At 46.9% G+C, this 22321-nt stretch overlaps 1 protein-coding gene across 4 annotated transcripts in view; it reads right to left on the minus strand.

Annotated features, from left to right (window-relative positions):
• The window catches only part of YTHDC2 (YTH N6-methyladenosine RNA binding protein C2), a 2707399-nt gene that overhangs the window by 444236 nt on the left and 2240842 nt on the right, over positions 1 to 22321 (minus strand). The window lies entirely within an intron of this gene.

A 22321-nucleotide genomic window follows, 5' to 3' on the forward strand; every position in this document is an offset into this window, starting at 1 on the left:
AGGTCAAGAGAATGACTCACTTCTACTGAGGATGCGTCTAGTACCACACTAATATTCTATTCAATACATACTGCCTCATCACGGGTTTGGCAGTAACCCTTAAATGCAGTGGTAACGCTATTACCGCTGCATTTAATGGTCCACCAAATCACAGGTTTGGCAGAATTCACCCCCAGCTCTGAGCTGGGGGAAAATCCGGCACGATTTTGCCGATAGCACCGGGGGGTTTGGCGTTAACGTTAATAGCCCCGGCGGATACCGCTCAAACTCGTGATGAGGCCCATAATCTGTAAATCGTGTCTGTGACTTCTTCGATCAGTCACTTTAGTTCTTCAAATGGAGTACTCAGTTTTCTCTCCTCTTTGCTAGTCACTTTTAGGGTCTGTGTTTTTGGCTGTTAATCTCAGTGTATCCTGGGAAGGTATTATTGCTCTGGTGGGCTTTCCCTCCTCAATAATTACACTTCTGCTTATTTTGGTCTACTTGACTTTGTATGTGGCTCATTTGCCTAGTTCTTTCTCTTTGATATTCTATTCTTCGGGTACAGAATATCGAGTTACTTTCCCCCTTTCCCAGTGTATTATTATCCATTGGTCTTCTCTCTCATTAGTCAGTTTTCTCTTAAATCACAGCATTTGGAGTTATCTCTTGTGACGAATCACAGGGTATTGACACTGGTTTCATGCAGGGACGTCATTTCACCAAAATGCCAGGGGCAGCGGAAGTGACATCACAATGCCACGCCCCCGAGAGTGACATCACAGGAAGTGATGTTATTTGACCACGCCCCGTGTGACATCACAGGAAGTGGTGCCATTTTGCCACGCCACCACGCGACATCACAGGAAGTGGCATCATGAAATTTTATCCCTCAGTACACTAAGAAAAATATGGTTACGCTATCACTGTATTGTGACATTTCATACAAGAATGGATCATCATATGTAGCAGTGTGTCAAGGACCATGTTGCTGTGGGAAAGTGTACAAACCCAAATCCCCTCTTTATGTGGATCCGCCCTGTTATTTCAACAGAACTACAGAGCGAAATCACATTCTGTGGGGACAGGGCTGGATAGGCGGGTATGGGGATAGCCAGAATAAAAGGGGAGAGGGAGATTATTTCACCATCATTTTCCTGTAGCTCTTCAAAGTGCTTGCATAACTCAAAAGGAAAAAAATATTTCAAGTTCTACCATCACACTTTCAAAACAAGTATAATTTGTTTGTTTCAGGTACACATCCTACAATACAAGGTCTGCAGAAGGTTGGTGTGTTACAAAACCCGATTACCAACATTGAAACCTGTTATTCCACTTATGCAGTGCTCCTGTGGGGATTTGCGAGATGGCACTGGGGTATATTTGCCTAACCTCTGGGTTTTCCCCACAGACTCCAGGTTTTTAGCCTCTTCTCCGGGTTTCCGGGGAAGACCCCGGAGTCTCTGGGTTTTCGGGTCCCATACAATCCTCAATCCGATTGGCTACAAAACACTGGTGCCGGTAGCCAAATCGGATGGAGGTGTGTTGGGGGCGGGACCAAGAAGAAGGCAGACTGGAGCAAAATAAACGCAGCAGTACTGCTGGATTGAAAACAGTATTACCGCGTTTATTTTGCTTAAGCTTTCATTCTTTTTGGCCAGTTTGCCTTATGTTTTAGTTTCAACATAAGGCAAACTGGCCAAAAAGAATGAAAGCTTAAGCAAAACAAACGCAGTAATACTGCTTTCCATCCGGTGTCATTGCTTTCAATCCGGTGTCATTAATGACACCAGATTAAAGCAGTATTTAGCGTTTCTTCTTTTTTCAGCTTTCATTCTTTTTGGACAGTTTGCATGGGCTTAAATCGAGGGTACATCCTTCACCCCCCTAAAGTGAGAAACATTGAAGGTCCGCTTTGAATTCATGAATTAAATCCTACCTCAGGGATTGAACCACGGCTTTCAGGTTTGCAGGCTGGACACCTCACCACTGCACAATATAACCTAATGAAATATAACAAACAACTACAGGGAAATGTCCAATTTCGGTACTGCATGTTGCAGGGAAAACTTTTGTATTGGCTCTTGGAGTTTAAAACATGCACACATTTTAACGTTTTCCAAAACAGTATTTGAAGAAAATATACTCTCTTGGTTTTGTGTCTGTATTGATTTTATGGCAGGCGTATGCTATTAGTCCTATGCAATTTGGGTGGTTATGAAGAGCCAATTTAATAAAGTGTTTTGCATTCCACTGTAAAGTGCAAACTGCAAACGTGTTTCTAATTAGAGCTACAACAACAGAGTTTAGCTTTTTGGTGTGCTTGGTCGTAGCAGTGTGCATAAATCTCAGGGATTTCTCTTTTCAAATGTAGGCAGGTATGCACTGGGGTTGAAAATACAGCACAGTTCTGTTACACTTACCTTGGAACACTATGGGCCTGATTCACAGAGCGTTTTTCGTTTTTCATTGGAACTGCGCCACAATGAAAGGCTTCTTTGAATCAGGCCCTCAGTCTTACGAAAAAGCAAACGATAGATAGAGGTGGCCCTTAACTACCGCACACGGAAGGTACACAAGTACGTGCTATTTATCTTCGAGGCATTCTTCTCTAACAGCTTCCTACCCAAAATGTAATGTCATTTGTGTTGCATTGTTTGCCTGCCTATCGCCTAGAAAACATTTAGAGCACTCTTTGTTTTTTTTCTTCTCATTCTGTCAAATGCTTGTGTAAAGTTTGCTTTTCTCCACCGCTTTGGAAAGAATTTTTAAAAAAAGCTGAAGCAGATCTGCCGCTCTCGTAAAAAATTGCTAGAATGCCGCCAGGGGAGAAGAATGCGATCAGGGCGAGCTGCTGGGATAAGAACAGGCAGGAGCCGCTCAGGTGACGGTCTGAAGTGGTCCTGTTTGGAACTCACAGGCATGCATGCACCCAGCCAGAGCACTGTTGCACAGCGTAAGACTACAGGACAGGACACGGATGATAAACGGTGTCCATTCAGCACACACATGCTCCAGCAACGCGGCCGCAGCAGGCGAGTTCTGTTGTGTTTGAATCTGTGAGAGCCTTGAGGCGAAGCACACACACACCTGACCTCAGCCTGGGCCTGCGGCGGCGCCGCGGCCTCAGGCGAGGGCCCTGTGACTGACCACACACACTTCAGAAACCCACCCAGCAGCGCACACACCTGCCCCCCACCTCAGAAGACACACAGCCACCCCGACTTACCTTGTTAAGAAGAGGTTGGCCTTTCACAGGACGCACGCAAGTCCTCCTCTCAAGAGAAGAGAAACACACACCACACGTGCAAAATGGAGGACCACAAGCACGTAGCAGCACAGCTCCATGATAGCGGTGGCCACGCCCCCTCCTCTGATTGGACCATGACAGAGGTCGCAAGAGATTGACAGAGGTCGCTGGCCAATCACCAGCGGTCGCTCTTGCGACCCCCAAATGACGTCCCTGGTTTCATGGGGGAAGCCCCTTCGCATGAAGCCAGGGAGGTGAGGTCACTACCCGATAGTCCCCCTAGGGGTGCTACTCAGCGGGCTGATCTCATGGTGGAGTGAACACCTCCATAGGATCAGTGGCAAGCCCCTTGGGAGAACGCAGTATTCCCCTCCTTCAGTTCTGTCACCTCCTTCCTTGCACCCCACAGAATACCCTGCAGTTCCCCACACTTCTATCTACCTGTGTAGAGTTTAAGGAACTAAGGACCAAGAACATACTGAAACAAAGAAGAGTGCTACTGAACTTCAGGGTGATCATCAGTTCGGTGCTAGGATGAGGGGGAAGGGTAGAGTAATGAGGAATATCGATCAGAACAAGACTACACAATCTAGTTGTTGCAGGCTGCCTATTAGCTATACAGAGTACAAATCAGTGGAAGGACTTAGACATTGGTCGAGCCTGACCCTGAGGAGCCGAGAGCAAAGTTTGAGTTCTGCAGACGGAGAGACAGGAGGAGACGCTGCCGAATGGGGAGCCGGTGGAGGGAAGCCACTGTCTCTGAAGCTGCTGCCAAGAACCGGCAGTGCATCGGAGACCGAAGCCAAGCACGAGAAACGCCTACAGGAGCAGAGCTGAACAGGCCGTCTCACTGACGCTGGAGCAAGGACGCGGACCGAAGCCCAGAGAGAAGGCGGAGAGGCTCGCCCAGAGAGTCAGAGAAACCTGTGCAGGATGCCACACAGCGGGAACCCGAAAAGAATGTACGGATGCTGCCTGGCTCCATGAGAGTGGCTGGGGACCAAACAGAGGGATCCTCAGAAGGGTCAGCACCTGATTAGAAGCTAATGATACATGGGTTGAAGACCATAAAAGAAACATAAGGACACTGACACATGTCACACCAGTAGACAGTTGGCAGGGAAGTAAACCAAGTGTCCTCAAGGACCATTATAAAGAGGTCTGGGACCAAAGCAAAGAGGTGGATGACAGGTGGGTCAAAGACATTTTGAGAAATAAATGGACACAAACATATGTTGCATCAAATGACACTTGGCAGGAGAGTACACTAAGTGTCCCGGCAAGTCGAAATCCAGGGGTCTAGCACCCATAGGAATCACAGAGGCAAAGCCTAAGTAAATGGGTCTGGGACTCTGAGAAAACCAACAAGAGGGAAAGTGAAACAAACTGGTTAAAGTATTTTATGTGGAACAGTACCTGGCAAGGGAGTATACCAGGTCTGCTCAGTTGGCCATTGAATAAGATTGGGGTGGAGAATCTGAGAAAGCAACACACCAGGGTCTGTGACTCATATGAGGTCAGGCAATGCCCAGGAAAGCAAATCACAAGGGTCAAGGATCCGCATAAGAGCAGATAACTCAAGGGGTTGAAGCCCAAAGCAACTCAGAGACAGTCCAGAGGGGTTTGGCACCCATGTGAAAGAAGAGAAATGTAATAAATAGAAACTAGGGGTCATGGACCCATTATCAAAGGAAGAGCCATTTTCTGAGTTTTGTTATCAGGTCTGGCAGGACAGTCCACCAGACCTGGCACTATAGTGTTTGAGTTAGAAGATTCCAGGGAAAGAGGTCCCCCTTTTATAAGGAAAGTATATGTTGCGATTAAACAGTTTATGGATATGCCTGGCAGGACAAGTAAACCAGACTTAACAATACGTTTGGGAAATGAAGTCAAGAACAAGGGAAAGAGACTCAGCCCTCTCCTTTTTAATACTTGAGAACTGTGTTGAGAGAGTCACTAATTGTGTTTTCACTGGATGAACTGAACCTCAAAGTCTGCATTCAGAACGAGAGAACCCTCCTTCTGGATCAATAAAATGCCGACTTTTTCCTTAGTTTAGTGTAAGGGACGTAAAGGTAGACTTATTATTTAACGAACATCCTGACAGGGTGCTTAGTGTTTTAGTTAAAGTAAGGCAACCCCTCATAGAAACAGGGCAAGATAGGTTTTTCCTTTTCTTTACTTCTATAACAAAAGTATTTGATAACAATCATGCCACCACTGTGTCAGACTCGTACTTCTGCACCCTTACACTGTGTTTTACAGCGTCTACTAAGACAAGTTGCTAGTGCGGTATAATGATTTGCTTGGGGCCTCACGTGCTTCCCGTTCTCCCAGTTACCTTCATTCTTGAAGGAGAACATCTTTGGGAGCCTTCTTCCTAGGGGATCTTCGCTCTGGTCACAGATTGCTGGCGCCGTCTCATCTTTGCTGCCTCCCTCCTCACACTCTGTTTCCTCGTGGTGTCCCGGTGCTCCACTGTGCGACCGGACACCCTGTGATTGTCTCTTGCCGGTGGTATCGGCGATGGCTTGTGGCCCTGCTGTCAACCCACGGATTCTCCTTTGTGGCCTCGTCACTGTAAAGAGACTGGAGGTGGGTATCTGTACATCTGGCCACTTCTACCCTAAGAAAAAATAACCTTAACCACTTAAAGTCCAGAGTAGAATCTTAAAGAAAATTACTCGATCAGACCATGCAACATTGGCAGCTACCTTTCAGCTGCACATGACCAGCATGTTCGATCGCCTAGCACCTATTAAAACCACCACAGTTAGAGACGGAGCTCACGTAACTGCTGGTTTACTCCCATATGCGAGGAACAAAAAAGGAAAAACGTAAAGCAGAACGTGCCTGGTCCAAATCCAGATCATACCCCCGGAAAGAAATCTAGAAGGCCTAAACGAAAGCCTTCAAAACAGCAGTTTTTGATGCCAAGAAAAACATCTTAAACAAACAAATTATGGAGGCCAATAACTACCCCAAGCAACTTTTTAAAATCTTGAAAGCGCTAGAAAAGCCCAAGATCCAGACCCAGATATTCCTGCCAACCAAAGAAGATTGCTCTAAAATACAACTCGCCTTCTCCAATAAAATCACTATAGCACAGGAGAAAATCAGAACCCTCGCCCTCATCAACCCCATCGCGACCCCTGGTGGACCACTTCCAACCAACATCACTCCAGGAAATGTGAACTCGGTAGAAGAATATCCTACCTTTGCCTTTGAAGCCATGACCACCTCAGAGCTAGTGGATGCTCTCACTACCATGTGCCTTACCTCCTGCCCAGGAGATGCTCTACCTTCTAAGATCATCCTTGATCACAAACCCTTTTTTTTTTCTCAACTCTTTCTTTAAGCACAATAATGTCCTCAGCTGCAATAAAAAGTAACTGTTACACCAGTAGTCAAGAAGCCAGGTCTCAGCCCTGACTATTCCTCTAACCTAAGACCCATTAGCAATTCTTTTTTGTCTTCTTAGAATAGTCGATAAGATGGCTACCATACAATTTCAGGACTTTCTGGACCAACACTCCATTCTCCATGAAAGACAATCTGGATTCAGTGACAACTATAGCACAGAGAGTGCTCTATTAGACCTTCAGAACAACATGCTTGACATGATAGATAAAAATCAATGTGGCCTGCTGATGCTGTTTGACTTATCCACAGCTTTTGATTTATTAGATCACAACATCCTGCTCACAACACTCCAAAGTGTATGCCAGATGCTCCCATCAGGCTCTAGCATGGTTTAAATCTTTCTTGTCCGGCAGAGTCTCGGCGGTGCATTGGGGCGGTTTCTGCTCTGATCCCGCTGCCATGTTATGGGGTTCCCCAGGGAGCCAGTCTGTCTGCAGATCTCTTTAATGTGTATATCAGGCCATTATGCGATAAACTGGATAAGAAAAATATTCTATTTTCGAATGATGCTGATGATACGCAACTCCTGCTCACCCTGGATGGCCACCATAACTCGGACTCTCTCCAACTAGACAGCATCTTTCACACAATCAAACAGTGGAAGACAACCCACCAGATGTGCCTCAACAATTGTAAGATAGAGCTTCTTCTCTTTGGCCCACAACAAACTAGGGCCAAATTCGACCGGCAGTACGCCCACTTTGAGATCGATGGTTGCCATATCGCTACTCTCAGCAAAGACAAAAGCTTAGGCACTTGCTTGGATTATTCTTTGAGATCTGACTTATCTGTAAGTAACTTGTGTAAAAAAACCCGCTACCACCTAAATTTGCTCAGGCAAATCAAGCCTTTTATCTCCGAAACAAACTGCAAAACAATAGCCAGAGCAACCATCCTCTCTCAATTAGATTATTGCAATGCTCTCTTAAGTGGCGCATCGAAAGGCAAAATCACCAAGTTGCAGAAAATTCAAAACGATGCTGTTCGTATTAAGAACACGAGCCGGGGCGAACACATCTCAGAGCACAGAAAAAAACTCCACTGGTTCCCTATACACTCGAGAACACAGTTCAAGATCCTCACATTGGCCCATAAATGTATCCACGGCAAAGCCCCCACCTACCTGAGAGAAAAAATCAAGAACTACCAACCACAGAGAACCTTGAGATCCAGTAACTAACGACTTCTTGTGTGTCCCAAGTCCAACCGCACTCGGGGTAATGGAAGATATTTTATCTTCCATGCCACTAAGGCTTGGAACTTCCTCCGTCTAACACTTTGGCAGAAGAAATTTCTGCAGTCCTTCTGCAAGCAATTGAAAACTGCTCTATTTGAGTAATCCACCCTCTTGCCCTTACTCGCCCTAGAGCTTGTCCTGTCTCTTCGTTATCCTTGCGTGTTTTTGTTAAGCAAACTGATGTCTACGGGTTCCGGTGCTATAGAAATAAATAAATAAAAGAAATATGGTTGGGGCAGAGGCACACAGCACCCCAGCCAAGGTTCCCCTAATGGTAGCTATAGACGCGCAACCAAGGCTGAGACTCAAGGGAGGTGATGCAGGCTGGTTCTTAGGTATAGTGAATCCCCAGGCTCCCCACAATGGAATGTCCACACACTATGTTAGGTGATAGCACAGTTCCTTTTTTAAAAGGATAAAAAGTCAGGTAGGTATATACAAATAAATAAGTCATTTTGTACAAGAAATCTGATCAGGTAACTTAATATATACAGAGCTCCATCCCCACCTATTCCTCCTTCCGCTGCTCCTTGAAATCACTCCTTCATTCCCCTCCCAGACACCTTATTCCCCTTTTACCTTTCTCTCTCTCTTTTTTTTAAAAAACAATTTTTATTAATTTTCAACAACAATACAAACCAAACTTGCAGTACATTTTATATCATTTCGGATTTGCATCACTCCAAGAATATATACTGCTCCCCAAATCCCTTCCCACCCACCCGAGCCTATTCTCCTGCACATTCTGTTTCTTCGTCTTGCAGTTGGGGTCCTTCTGCCGTATTCTCTACTGTGTCCCGGTCGCTCGACCAATCTTGCATGGGCCCAAATAGCATAGCTACTAAGTGTTTCCAGGCTGTCAAGGTTTCTGCTTCCTCCTCCCCACCAGAGTTGCTTGCCTCTTGCCATACTGCAGTTTCAGCTTCTGCCCATTTCTGGAGGTCTTTCCACCACACTTCTACTCTCGGACCGTGGCATGCCTTGCAGCTCATAGCGACTCTGCGCTTTGCAAGTATGTATGCCAGGTCTTTTAGTTTGCTGACATGCTTAAGTTTACTTGGTCTGGGAAACCCTCCTATCAAGCCGCCCGTGCTGATTCTACCATTATCTTGACCCCCTTTATCTCCAGCCTATGTGCTACTTCTGCCCAGAATCTCTCAATTACTGGGCACACCCAAAACATGTGCACCATCCCGGCATCCTCCTCGTCACATTTAGGGCATGATTGTCGTCCTGCATTTGTAAATTTAGCTATCCTCTGGGGTGTCATACACGCTCTATGGGTGACATATATCTGTATTTGCTGCAAGCTTGCGTTCCTTGACACCTTCTTATGGTATCCATGGGCTCTTTCCCACATCCCATCAGTCATAGGGGCACCCACCTCTTCCTCCCAATCCTGTCTTAGTTGTGCTAGTTCTTTCCCCACTTTGGACATCATCATCTCATATATTCTAGATATCTCATGCCCTCCTCTGCTATGTCATATATTATGTCTAAGGTGGCGTCTGGCTGACCTTCTAATACTATCTCGGACCATGTTTCTTTGATCCGCCGCACCACCCCATGGTATGTGATGTATTGTCCCACATGTAACCCTGTTTCCTCCACCAGCATCTCAAATTTGTTAATCCTCCCCTCTTGCCATATGTCACCCATAGTTGCTATCCCAACTGGTTCCCAATGCTTCCTGATCATCTTCATTAGTTGACCGTCTTTTCCCACGAGCGTGACTAGTGGCACTTGTGGGGAACACAGGGATGAGTTCTCCATTACTTGACAGACCCTGTGCCATATTTCCCATCCCAATAACATAATTTTCTGGCGCTCTTTTATATCTGCTCTGGGCAGCCACATCATTTCTTGTAAGAAGAACGGTGCACATTCTAGTCTAAACAGCCTAGATTCCGAGGTTGGGTCTTCTGATAGCCATTGTGCTATGTGTTGTAGTTGGCTTGCTAGATAATAGATTTCATAGTTTGGCAATTGTATCCCCCCTTTACCGTGTGTATTTTGTAGCTTCCAAAGGGCTATTCTATTTCTCGTCCCACTCCATAAGAAATCTCTGCATATACTATGTAATCGGGCAAAGAATCGTTTTGGGATCAAGTGCGGTATATTACCAAAGTAGTGCAATAGTCTCGGCAGGACCACGATTTTCAACATTTCTCCTCTCCCCATCATCGCCAAGGGAAGCTTTGCCCAGAACTTCATACTTTCAATGCTCTTGACCGCCGCCCTCTCAGTATTATGCAGGTGCTCTGCCTCCACCGCATGGTAAATATTTATCCCAAGATACCTAAACGTGTCAACTTCCCATGGTATTTGGAAAACAGGCAATTGTTCTAACGGGATCCCCCTGTCTCTGCCCAGTGGAAATCTACATGATTTTTTGGGATTCACTGCTATACCAGACATTAACGCGAATTGCTCCATCACCTCTAGCACATATTGAAGGTTTTCCTCAGGGTATCGTAAGTACAACAGTATATCATCTGCATACAAGGAGATTAAATGTGGCTCCGCTTTTATGGTGATACCTATTACATTGTACTGCTGCCTTAGGTATATCGTCAGGGGCTCTAGAGCTAAGATACATAGCATTAGGGACCACGGGCAACCCTGCCTAGTGCCCCTCCTAAGTTGCCATCTCTCCGATATTATTGCTCCTGTTTTAACCCTGGCTAGAGGCGCGCTATATAATAATTGAACCCATTTAAGATACCCAGGCCCTATCCCATAATTGGTCAGGTCAGCAATCAGCCAAGGCCATTTGACTCAGTCAAGGGCTTTTATTGCGTCCAGTGATACAATTGCCATCTCTTCCGCCTCCCAATTCGCATACTCAATGACTCGATGGAGTCGTCTGTGATTGTTGGTGATGTTCCTGTTTGGGACATACCCGGTCTGGTCAGGGTGTATTAGTTTAGTGATAACTTTCCTCATCCTGTTTGCTAGGACCGCTGTATTTTGCTATCCTGATTTAGCATTGACAGCGGTCTGAATGATCCACAATCCTTGGCAGGCTTATTGGGTTTCGGGAGTGGTATAATTATTGCCTCTTGTAGGGTCTCCGGCAGCCTTCCCATTTCATATGCTTCATTTAGCATTGCTAAAAGCGGGGGGAGCACCTAATTTTTATACCTTTTATAAAACTCACTCGGGAGTCCATCGGCTCCCGGGGTCTTGCTAGTGGATAATTGCACTACTACCTCCTCTAGTTCTTCTAGGGTAATCGGGGCATCTAGCTCTTCCCGTTCTTCTGCGCTAATTTGTGGCAAGCCTATATCTTCTAACGTTTCATTTATTTTCCTGCGATCGCTTCCTTCTTTATCTCCATATAGGGTTCGATAATAGTCTACGAACTCTCGATTAACGCCTTCTTGGGTCTCTACCGTGCACTTGTCGTCCTTCGTGATTGTTCCGATTGTGGGTCTGGGGGTTTCGTTTTTATATAGCCATGCCAACGTTCTTCCTGGTTTATCTCCTCCAGCATGCTGCCTTCTTTACGTACTTGTTATAACTTAGATTACACAATCTCTCCCAGCATCCAACGCATTTTTCCTGCAATCTAAATATCATTTCATTCTCTTCCTTTGTGGTGCTTCCCCTTCCCAAGGCTTTCTCTAGTTCTTTTTCCGCTTCTTGTAATTCAATCACTATCCCTCCTTGCAATCCTTTGGACTTAGCTATCGCTATCCCCCTTACTACCACTTTAAAAGCTTCCCATAACATGCCAGCTGTCTCAACACTGCCAGTGTTGATCTCAAAATAGCTTACTATTTCGTCTCTCAGACCTTCCCTAAACATAGTGTCTTTCAACCCCTCAGCACGGAGGCGCCAAGTCGGTATCCTTGCTCTTGGGGGTTCGTATTGTCATTCCAGTACCAGCAGTGAGTGGTCCGATAGGACACTCGCTTTGTATTCCATTTGTGTTATCTCCGACATCAGCTCTTGTGTAACAAACATATAATCCAGCCTAGTATGCACATTTTGTGGGGCTGAGAAATGGGAATATTGTCTCTCTTGCATATGACGCACTCTCCACGCATCCTCAAACCCAAGGTCCGTCAACAGTGACTGCAACGCTCTGGCCGCTGGTGTGGGCTATCTAGTTCGCTGTCTGATCTATCGATTCTCGGGTTTAGCGCACAGTTGAAGTCTTCTCCCCAGATCACCGCCCCCACCCCAAAGACCTGCCAACTTTACTGTACAGGGGCCTAAAGTATGCCGATGTGTCCTGGTTCAAGGCATATGTATTAATAATGCTTATTTCTTTGTTTTCCACCAGCCCTCTTATGACCATCCTCACGTCTGCTTCCACTGTGGATTGTAGGAGCTGGAACGGGACATGCGGTGCAACCCAGGTAATCACCCCTCTAGCATAAGCCAAATATGTGGCGCCTACGACAGTCCCTTTCCATTTTTTCTGCATCACCTCTAACTTTTCTTGCATGAGGTGAGTCTCTTGTATCAAGGCTATGTCTATTTTCTGTCTGCGCAAATACATCATAACCTTGTTCCTCTTCAGGTAGCTATTGAGCCCTCTAACATTCCACGTGATAATTCTGAGGTCTCCTATTAACTGATAATATCTCGCTCCCCCTCCTACAAGCACAGTCTCTGTCCAAAATATTTATGTCCGCGTTTAGGCTCATATAGGCTTGGTCCCCAATTAATAATGTCACACTCAACTCCCCAACACCCCCCTAAGCACCTCCCCATCCTCTTCCCCCTTCTCAACCTGCCCCAACTCACTATCTAGCCCTCTACTACTCACCATCCCTCCCAACTGTTGCCCAGCTCCAAACCTGGATCTCAGGCCCCCCCACATCCAGCCCTTTACATGGCAATTCCCCGCACTCAGGGTTCAGCGGGGTGATTTTGCCCAAGTGGCTCCTCCCCTCACTCTACCTACTGGGGGTAGGTTGTGTCCCTCTTGTGCCTCCTGCATTAGCCATCGCATTAGGTGCACTATTGACAACTTTTAACTGTGCCATCTATATTCCAGTCCAATATGTCCAGTTTTACTCATCATGAGCGATCAATACAATCCTGTAAGGCTACACCCATTTTTTTTATTATCGAGTGTCTCCCCCCCCAGTTCTCCCCTACACGACTACCTGTAGTATTGCTTCATGTCACTTATCTTGATCATCTCGCCTGTTCCTCATCGCCATCCGGGCATCCCTGGGCGTCCAGCCAGTTCGTCGCTTCTTCCGGGGTGTCAAAAAAGTATGTTTTGCCTTTATGTAATATCTTGAGTTTTGCAGGGTACAGGAGCATATATTTAAATCCGGCTGTGCGTAATCTCCTTTTTATTGCTACATATCCGTAGCGTTGTCTCTGCACCTGCATGGTGTAGTCAGGGTATGCTGTAATGGTCGCCGACGCTCTTGTTATCGTTCCTCCTTTCCTAAAAAAACTCCAGGATCTTCTCCCAGTCCCTGTAATTCAGGATTTACGCTATGATCGCCCGGGGCCCCGGGTTGCGGCCTTCTCATCAGGGCCCAATGTGCGCGTTCAATCGCAAAACCCTGGGAGAGCCTGCCGGCTCCTTATTCCTGTATAATCATGTTCTCCACGTAGTCCGTTGGATCCTGGCCCTCTTCTCCCTCCAGAAGGCAGACCATGCGAATATTATTGCATCTCGCTCTCCCTTCGGTCTCCTCCGCTCGATTCTCCAGGTTGTATACTTGTTGTTTTAGTATGTGGACCTCCTTAGCATTGTTGGCACAGGTGTCGGTATTAGTTTTCACAGCACTTTCGAGGCAAGTCGTCCTCTCTGCGAGCGCTCTCATGTCCTGTTGCAATAGGTTCACCTCTATTCCCACTGTGTCTATTTCATTTTCAAGTGCCGCTTTCAGGTCCGCCATCGCTGATCCCCATGAGGTTTTTAGTTCTGTGATAGCCGCAAGGATCGTATGGTCATCCCTCGGGGGGGGGGGGGGGGAGGGGCAACATCTGCCAGCGTGCTCATCGGGGCATGTGCCAGGGTGGTCGGGGTCTGCTGTGTCTTGGCAAATATGTCCATCGTTGGTTGTTTGGCCTTCGCTTCCCCCCCCCTCTCACCAACATTGTTCTGCTCGGTTTATACTCTGGATTGCTCGTCCTTGGTAGCGCTGAGGTTCTTGCTCTCCCCACCAGCCTTTCTTGCTTGGCCACAGGCTCCTTGGTGCGCTCTCGCGCACAATGGTACGGTTCAACAGGCGGGGGGGTTCCCTCTGTGAGGTGTCATTATTATATTGGCTGGTCTGCGGTCTCACTTGCAGCAGGGCACCACCCTCAGTGTGCCCTTGCTCCACCAGCCCTCCTTCTCAGCAATGCTCGTGGCAGCGTCCCTGCTTTCTATTGTCACTGGCTTTCCATACGCTGTGTTTCTCAGGGGTCTGAGTGCTGATAGCTTATGGTCCCCATCTGTTGGACATCCATTCCAATGGACCATTGTCTCGTGCCCGCAATGTCTTCCCGCTGCCTTTGAACACTTTGGTGTCCCTCCACTCTGCTGTCCGGCGCTACCTTTCTCTCTCTCTCACTAGTACACCTGTCTTAGTTCTCTTTGTCTTCCCCCGTCTTTCCTAAGATCTACTTTCTTCCTACTACCCACTTTACTCCCTACTCTCTCTCCCTCTTCCTTCCTTCACCCCCCCTCTCCTCTTCCTTCTCATATGCAAATTGTTCTACATACTGTTTTTCTGGTTTGATTCGTGTATATTGTTATTGATTCTACTGTTCCATGTTTGATGTATTCTTGTTGTTAAACTGTAAAGCGCTTTGGATTAAAGCACTATATAAAAACAATAAATACAAATACCACTGTTACCTTTACCTTTAGTTATAATGCACCACCTGCTGACAGTTATTAAAAAGCATTAAGTTGTCAGGCAAGGGTTAACCTAATGAACATTAATGTAGAAAGGCAGGAAATACATAGACAGAATGTTTTCTTTAAGGTAAATATGCAATACTGTATGAGGATCCGCCCACCTGGGCAACCTGTAAGGAAAAGGTAAGGGCATAATTTAATATGTATATCACTTCCCGTCCAAATATGTTCATTAATAGGCTGCTTCTGTTTCTACAGATCCCACTACCCCAAAGTACCTGGGAAGCCACAGGAGAACAAGATTCAAGACAAATCTGGGACCCCTGTATGAATCCTGGCAATGAAAGATCCTCTCCCTCATCACAGTGGGTTGGGAGCCTTGGAAGGTGAAGTGGCAGCGTTTCTCTGTTTCACTCGAAGTTGTCCATTGAGCATGGACCCCCGTTGGAAGAAGGAGTCACTGTGACATTGGTATCGAGCAGAAGAAGGGAACCAAGCAGTGTCAGAAAGGCAGAAATGCAGTTCTGTCTTTGTGGTCTCTCTTGTTGGGTTGCTACACCGGCTTGGATATCCCACGAAGATGAAACTTGCTGTGGACCTCGACAAGGCTTGGATGAAGATGATAAGTTCTTTATTGGTTTTCAATAACTTTCGGTGGGGACGGGTGCAGTGGCAGTAGTAGGTGTCGGGTTTCAGCATTTTGCGGTTGGCCCACTTTCGGTTCTTCCGTGCTGCAGCCGCAGCATGGACGACAGGGTGGCTCCTGGTGACTTGGACTCGAACACTGGACTCGACTGCAGACCCTCACCAAGTTTGGACCCATGGGACACTTTTTTCCTGGTTTGGTGGTGGGAATCCCACCGGCGGGCACTCCTCTGCAGGTGGCGACCCTCGATCTTCTCCAGCGCGTCAAAGTGGACAGATGTTGTGGCTGCAGTGCCAATTGAAGATTTCTTGCATTACCTGGAAATTTGGCAGCTCTGGGTGTCAGGCAGCACTATGCCAGTGTACCCCCTAATTCCAGGTGGTAGGCAGCAACTAGGCTTCCAGCAGTCACAAACACTGCTCCAGACCCTGGGTGACAAAGGTGGACTTCTTGGGTTCAAGATGTCCAGACACTCCTCTTCTGGACCCACGAAGATCCCTTCTCCGGACGGCAGGCACACAGCACTGGCTTCAAGGACACTTGGAGTGAAGAGGACATAGCTACGGGAAGAGGTCGCTCATCCAGGTCCTCTCTGGTTCAGTCCATGAATCAGCAAAGCAGCCTTTGGACTTCTTGAAAAGTTGCAGCAGCAGAACGTCTTCCTCCAGCTGGATTCCAGGATAAAAGCCTATTGATACTTCAGCTTCTTGCTGCGGTTTCGACTTTCAGCTTCTGACACGGAGGTGAGTGTGGGGTCCCTTGTTATACAAAAACCTCCCGATTCACTCAGTTGAGCTAGGCTCAGTCACCCAATCACATACACGTGCATTCATGTAGGCAACACCTAATCAGGCTCACAGGCCTTCAGGCCATTCCCCCAAAACCAGACACCCAAAACACAGGATGACTCCCCTTTCCATACGAGGGTGTACCCACGAAAAGCAGTCCCTGGTAAGGCTCCAGCCAGTCTGACAAGAGACAGCCCCAGAGACATATATGGTCCTTTCACCCAAGGGAACAGAACCAGGGCTTCTCAGGACCTTGAGAAACAAGGGGTAAAGGCAGAAGAAAAAAGAGGCTACAATGGCCATCTTGCCTTTGTGTAGGGATCCACTGATCTGGGCCTGGGTATCTCAAAAAATGAAGGATACCCAGGGCCACTGTCAAGTCAACATGTAGCTGCCACCAGCCCATACCCTGCTCTGTTGGCAACACACATGTGTCCAAAAACATACACCCGGGGTACAAGGGTGTACCCCTACCCATAGGTGCCCTAAGGGTATTCCATGAGTGCTGTTCACCAAAAGATAAAAATGAAGAGCTGCAATGCCAGGGGTCCAAACAGGACTTCTGCATAGGAAACACATCCAGAGAAGTGGTTGGACAAGGACGAGAAGGCCCTGTCCCTCCAAACGCATTTCCAGCATCACAGCCACCACCTTCTCTGGCCCTGTCGATTTCTCGTGCTTCGAATTCGCCGAATCTCTGGCATCCTTTTCTGCAGTATCGAGTGAGTTTGAAACTCGTGGGCTTCCTGGTTTCAGTCTTCTCCAGGTGTTAGGCAGCTTGTAGCCTCCCCAGGCTTGCATATGGTTTCTCTCCCTCTTCTCTTGACTGCATTGTGAGAGGTCATAAATGAAAGCCGGACATAAAGTTGTCATGTTTTTGGTTATAGGCTTTTATTCAAATTAAAAGGGATGGGAAAATGCCTCTCTGGCTCTATTCTAAAGAGGAGCTTCCCTACCTAAAAAACAAAAACGAAGGATCTGTCTTTGTCACAATGTCATGTATCAAAAAGCCGTCCTTGTGTCCAAAACGATCTATCCTGACCCTCACGCTCTAACAAAATAACAAAGTGGCAAGGGAAATGTGAATAACCAGGTACTTGCAAAAATGTGTTTTTAAATAAAAGTATAATGGCTTCAACGTAAATGTTCTCCAAAATGGAAAAGACCTTAATTCCAGAGGGTGATTCCCTTCCCCTGGATTCTTCACAGATATCACAAAGAGCTTTTTATGCTTTCCTTGGCCAACAACAATCTTGTTAGATGAACACAGAACTGTCTTGTAAATTCTCCAGAATTTGCCACTATTACCCAGTCAGAGACCTCCGATCAGAAGATAAACTACTGTTATGTGTCCCGAGGACAAAACGCATCTCTAAAGGTGACAGAAGGTTCTCTGTGTTTGGGCCTAAACTTTGGAACCAGCTGCCTCTTAGCATCCGCTCATGTACCACTCTGGCAAGATTTAGAAAGGAACTGAAAACCTTCCTATTTAAATGAACCGACTCCCTCAGGGTTACTTCAGGCTTCCACAGTGATATGTTCAATTCTCTAGTTAACATATGCGCCCGAATGCAGTTATCTGCCTGGTGCGCATAAGAAATTATTCAAATTCAAATTCAAATTCTTTAACACAAACACTGTTTCTGCTTGTCACTCCTTGTAGGTTTGCAATTTTATGCACTCTCAAATGCCTAGTGTACTCACCTGCCAGGACTTATTCTTGCACTCCCAAAATGCTTTACAGTTCCTCTTTATTATTCAAGTAGCATATAACCTTCTTCTTGGCTTGGTATATCAACTTGATAAACAATCCTCGCTTTTACTTTTCTTTCTGCAATCTCACAATGTTCAAGAAAATCTTCTGCCATCTTATTCATACACAATCTTCAGCGCAGTCTCCGAAACGTCTGAGGTCCCCACTCTGCTCTGGCAGACTCACTGGCTTGCTGTAGCGTTTCCAGGCTCCCTCGTGCTTACACGGCGTACCTTTGCAGCCGGTTTCACTTTCTGAGCGGCTCTGAAATCTCTCCATGCTTTCTTGCAGGTCTGCTCCTTCATGCTGGCTTCTCTCCAGCTCCAATTAAGGACAGTGCTGCTTCTCTTGGCTGTAGGATGCCCAGGGACCCTCCCAAGGTTCCTGGCATCCCCACGTCCCACCTCTCTCGCACCACTTTTCTTTCCTTCTTCTCTGCTGGTGTGCCCTTTCCCCTCACCACACTGACTCATGCCTCCAGCTTCTGCATACTGACTCGTTCCTCCAGATTCTATGCACCGGCTCATGCCTCCAGCCTGCCTCTGCCTTCCCTAGAGAGATCACGTCCTCTCCATCTCTCAGCATGATGACCATTTTTAAAGGTCCCATGCACAAGTGCTTTCATCCAATGACTAGCACTTTCACCACACTTGCTGCTCAGTATCAATTCCTTCATCTTCCTCGTCTCAGTACTTTATGGGTTATAGGAATTTAAGTCCACTGATATTAACTGATGATTTAGGTGGTTGTGGGAGTAAATGTCCATTGATGGTTTATGATGCATGATTCTTAAAAGGTCTTCTTAATTGGTTCAAATGGATGATCAGTTATACCTGAAGGAGAACTATAATTGAGAGGGAGGCCTTTGGAGCTTTTACTTTTTAGGTCAGGGATGGAAGTTTGGGCTAAAGGGCACTAGAAAAAGGTTTGCTTACTTTTACTTTAGGGGCAAACAGATACATGATACCAGGCCATCAGAGACCTGGGCAACAGGGAGATTTCCTCATGGGAAAATGGGGGGTGCTACATTCTATCCAATGAAGCCATGACATCTCCCCGGTGGCTATGCCCTCCCATGTTATCCTTCCTCATAAAGCCGCCTTCAGGGTCAGGATCAGGTAGCGGCTGCCGTCACCTTGGCCACATGGGAGGAGGTCACCGCTGGAGAATCCGTGATGACTCCACTGGATTCATCAAAGCATGCTCATCAACATACTCATTCCAGTGGACTGGATATTCTGATCTAAAGTGACATGTTCTTTTTCCATAAGATAACATCTATTAGGAGTTTCTTCGTCCAGTCTTGGTACTACACAGTTTCAGGTATTTTAAAACGTCCCATATAGGCCACAGTATGTGCAGTCTCTCCCTGTGAAGTCCCACTTGCCTCTACCCCAAGAGAATGTACTGTGGAGTGGGCTCAACTCCCTAGCCTCAGAGGGGGAGAGGGCTCCCCCTTGGGGAGAAGGGACGAATTCCCCTGATTTGTCACACTACCCTTCAGTATCAATGTCCTACCCTCTGAATCCCAAACCTTTTTGTCAATGTGCCTGGGGCCACCTCCCGCCACCCAAATCATAACCCCTCTCACATATGAGTGACCTGAACCAGATACAACCTCTCCCCAAGCGTGCCTCACATGCTCCAGATCCAAATCCAGAAGGTGCGTTTCCTGTAACAGCGCAATTTGGATCCCATGTTGTTTCAGAAAACTACCTATCCATGCGTGCTTCCATTTATTGCCAAGACCCTGCACATTCCACGTGACCAATCTCACTGTATAAGGAGCCATATCGCAATATTCCAGAAATCAGGTTCAGTGAAACCTCCCCAGTCTTTGATTGATACACAGTATTCATGCCATCCTGTAACTCGACTCCCTCCCTGAAAATCAAAACATCCGACTACTCCCCCACTCACAACGGATTATCCCACCCTCCCCTCCCCCAACTCCCAAAATAACAATCTTACTAAATTCCAAACAAGATGAGCTTGGTCTGTGGCCTACAAGGGGAACCCCCCTAGAATACCTGCAATGAATGCCCACATAATCCCAACATCCGCGCGTTGGAGCCACATCCTCTGTACTGACATTGGACCCGAAGGCTGGGGGTTCCGTAGCTCCGAACCCCAACTGCCTATCACCACATTTTCATACAGTGTAAGCATCTGTGGGACTCACTCCCTTATAATCATCAAAACTCTCAAATCACCAACACCGGCTGTTAAATAAGCATAGCACAGGCCAAACAAAAAATGCTTGCCACTATCCCAACCTATCAAGCAACCAGAAGCAACTGCCTAGCGGTTACCCAACGACCTCAGAATGTAATCCCAGTGAAGCGCTCATGGTCCAGAGTGGTCAGTAGGTACACCCCTCTAGCACATCCACACAATTCCCCCCTCAGAAAGTGAGTCGCAAAGCCAACCACATATTCAAGCTTGAAACTTCAAGAGTACATGTTCTCCTTGTCGCTACAGAACAGTCTGTCCAAGTCAATCCACGATATTCCTCCTCCACCCAGTGAGCATTTATCATTCTGGCACAGCTGTCGTTGCCGCTGGATGGGAACCCTGCAATCCATGCCCTCCAGCCATCAGGGATTGCGTTTCTAACCAGTCCCAAACTTCCAGCGCTTTCACGAAAAACAATGAGATAAAATTCACCAGAATTTTTCGTTTGTCTGGAAAAAGCATCATATATTTAATATTTTCATCTGTTAGTTTTGTCCTGACCATATCAAAGGATCTGCTCTGTTTCTGCACCACCTGGGTGAAATTGGGGAACAACAGGATATTGGCGGACTATGCATTGAAATGACTAGGGGTGTCATTCCAAGGTGGGCGGTAAGGGATACCAGGGCACCGGTAAGGAGACCGGTGCCGGTAATCCCTTACCGCCCTACTACAAGGTACCTTAGCGGGTCCCACAAAGAACGGCTGGTCTGACCACCCGTTCTGGACGGGATCCGTTAAGGGACCAGGGCGCTAATAACGGGCTCGCAAGTCGCGAGCCGGTTATTAGCGCCCTCCCATTCCCATTGAGCCGTATGGGGGCTCAAATGGGAATGGGGAATGGCATTTTCAATGGGGACTTACTGGTCCCGCTGAGCTCGGACTACACCGGTAAATCCCCATTTAACTATACCGGTGCCGGACCTGTTATTGGTGGCAGTCATGGCGCAAATAGCGCCATGACTACCACCAACCTCGGAATGAGGGCCTATGTCTCTGCACCTCCTGCAATACAGCATCCCTGTACCGTAAATTCTAAAGTTTTGCCACCATCGCCCAAGGTGGAGTACCTGGAGGGGGTTGTCCTGGCACCCTATTATCATGAACCTGCGTCATAACGTGTGCCCATTATGTAAACAGCGTATCTCGGCATCTCCTTTCCTAAGGCGCTGGCGGTTGCCATAGCGCTTAAACAGACGCAATGCATGTAAGCATCGTATCGCAGCTGCTGCGCTCTCGCCTCGGGTAATAATGGTATCACCATGGTTACCCGACACAGGGCGCAACGTTAGGGCGCTGCATCCTCTTCCCCAGGAGCATAAAGAACAGCCTCACAATGGCGCTGGCACTTCTGATTGAATTAAGTCCCCGCGCATCCTGGTGTCCGTGCCTCGTGTCTTGAACTTCCCTTGACCCCGTTTCCGCACTACCGACTGCTTTGGATTTCGATTTGGTCCTTCGGTTTTTTCTGATTACTTGGTAACAAACACTTGATGTTTATTGGACTGCCTTTTGGATTGCCCTATGTTTATCATAGTTTCTTGCTCTTTGAGTCTGTGGGTGGGATTATGGACAATAGTTTATTGCTGAACCCTTAAGGGCTGTGTTATGCACTGGACTGAGGATGCTCTGCTGTTCTGACTAGTTCTTTGCCCCATCGCCTCGTTAGTGCGTCCTCGCGCCACCCGAGGGGTAGGTCCCTACTAACCATATTAATTCCCTCCTTCTTCCCTGTTTTCCGTGCTTGTCTTTCCTTTGGATTGCTCTGGAACTGCTATTATGGTCACTCAACAGTCACAGGACTTCCCTCTCTGTCTATCTAGGTAAGGCATACACTCCTTAGGAAATATATGCAATCTTCATAAGTCAGTCCAGTTAGTTCATGCTTCTACGCTCTCTTTCTATGTAGAGTGAGAACAGAGCCTTTTTTTTGCCACCAGACGATCCCTTGAATAACCGGTTGAGCCCCAAGCTTCATCAGGTTAGTGCTGACCTTATTCCTTGTATTTCATATGTACAGTAGAGTGTCGGTATTAAGATCTATCCTTGTTTCCACAGCCTGGCGTGTACCTGGTGTATTTTTTGCTCTTTCATCTGAACTACACCTTTGTTTGTGTTTATTTAAACAAACAGAGGAGTGTATCAAAAGGAAGGTCACCATCACTGAGGAGACCCTGTCTTTTA

Source organism: Ambystoma mexicanum, chromosome 6p, assembly GCF_040938575.1.
Source record: "Ambystoma mexicanum isolate Mex_15411 chromosome 6p, UKY_AmexF1_1, whole genome shotgun sequence".
Taxonomy (NCBI): domain Eukaryota; kingdom Metazoa; phylum Chordata; class Amphibia; order Caudata; family Ambystomatidae; genus Ambystoma; species Ambystoma mexicanum.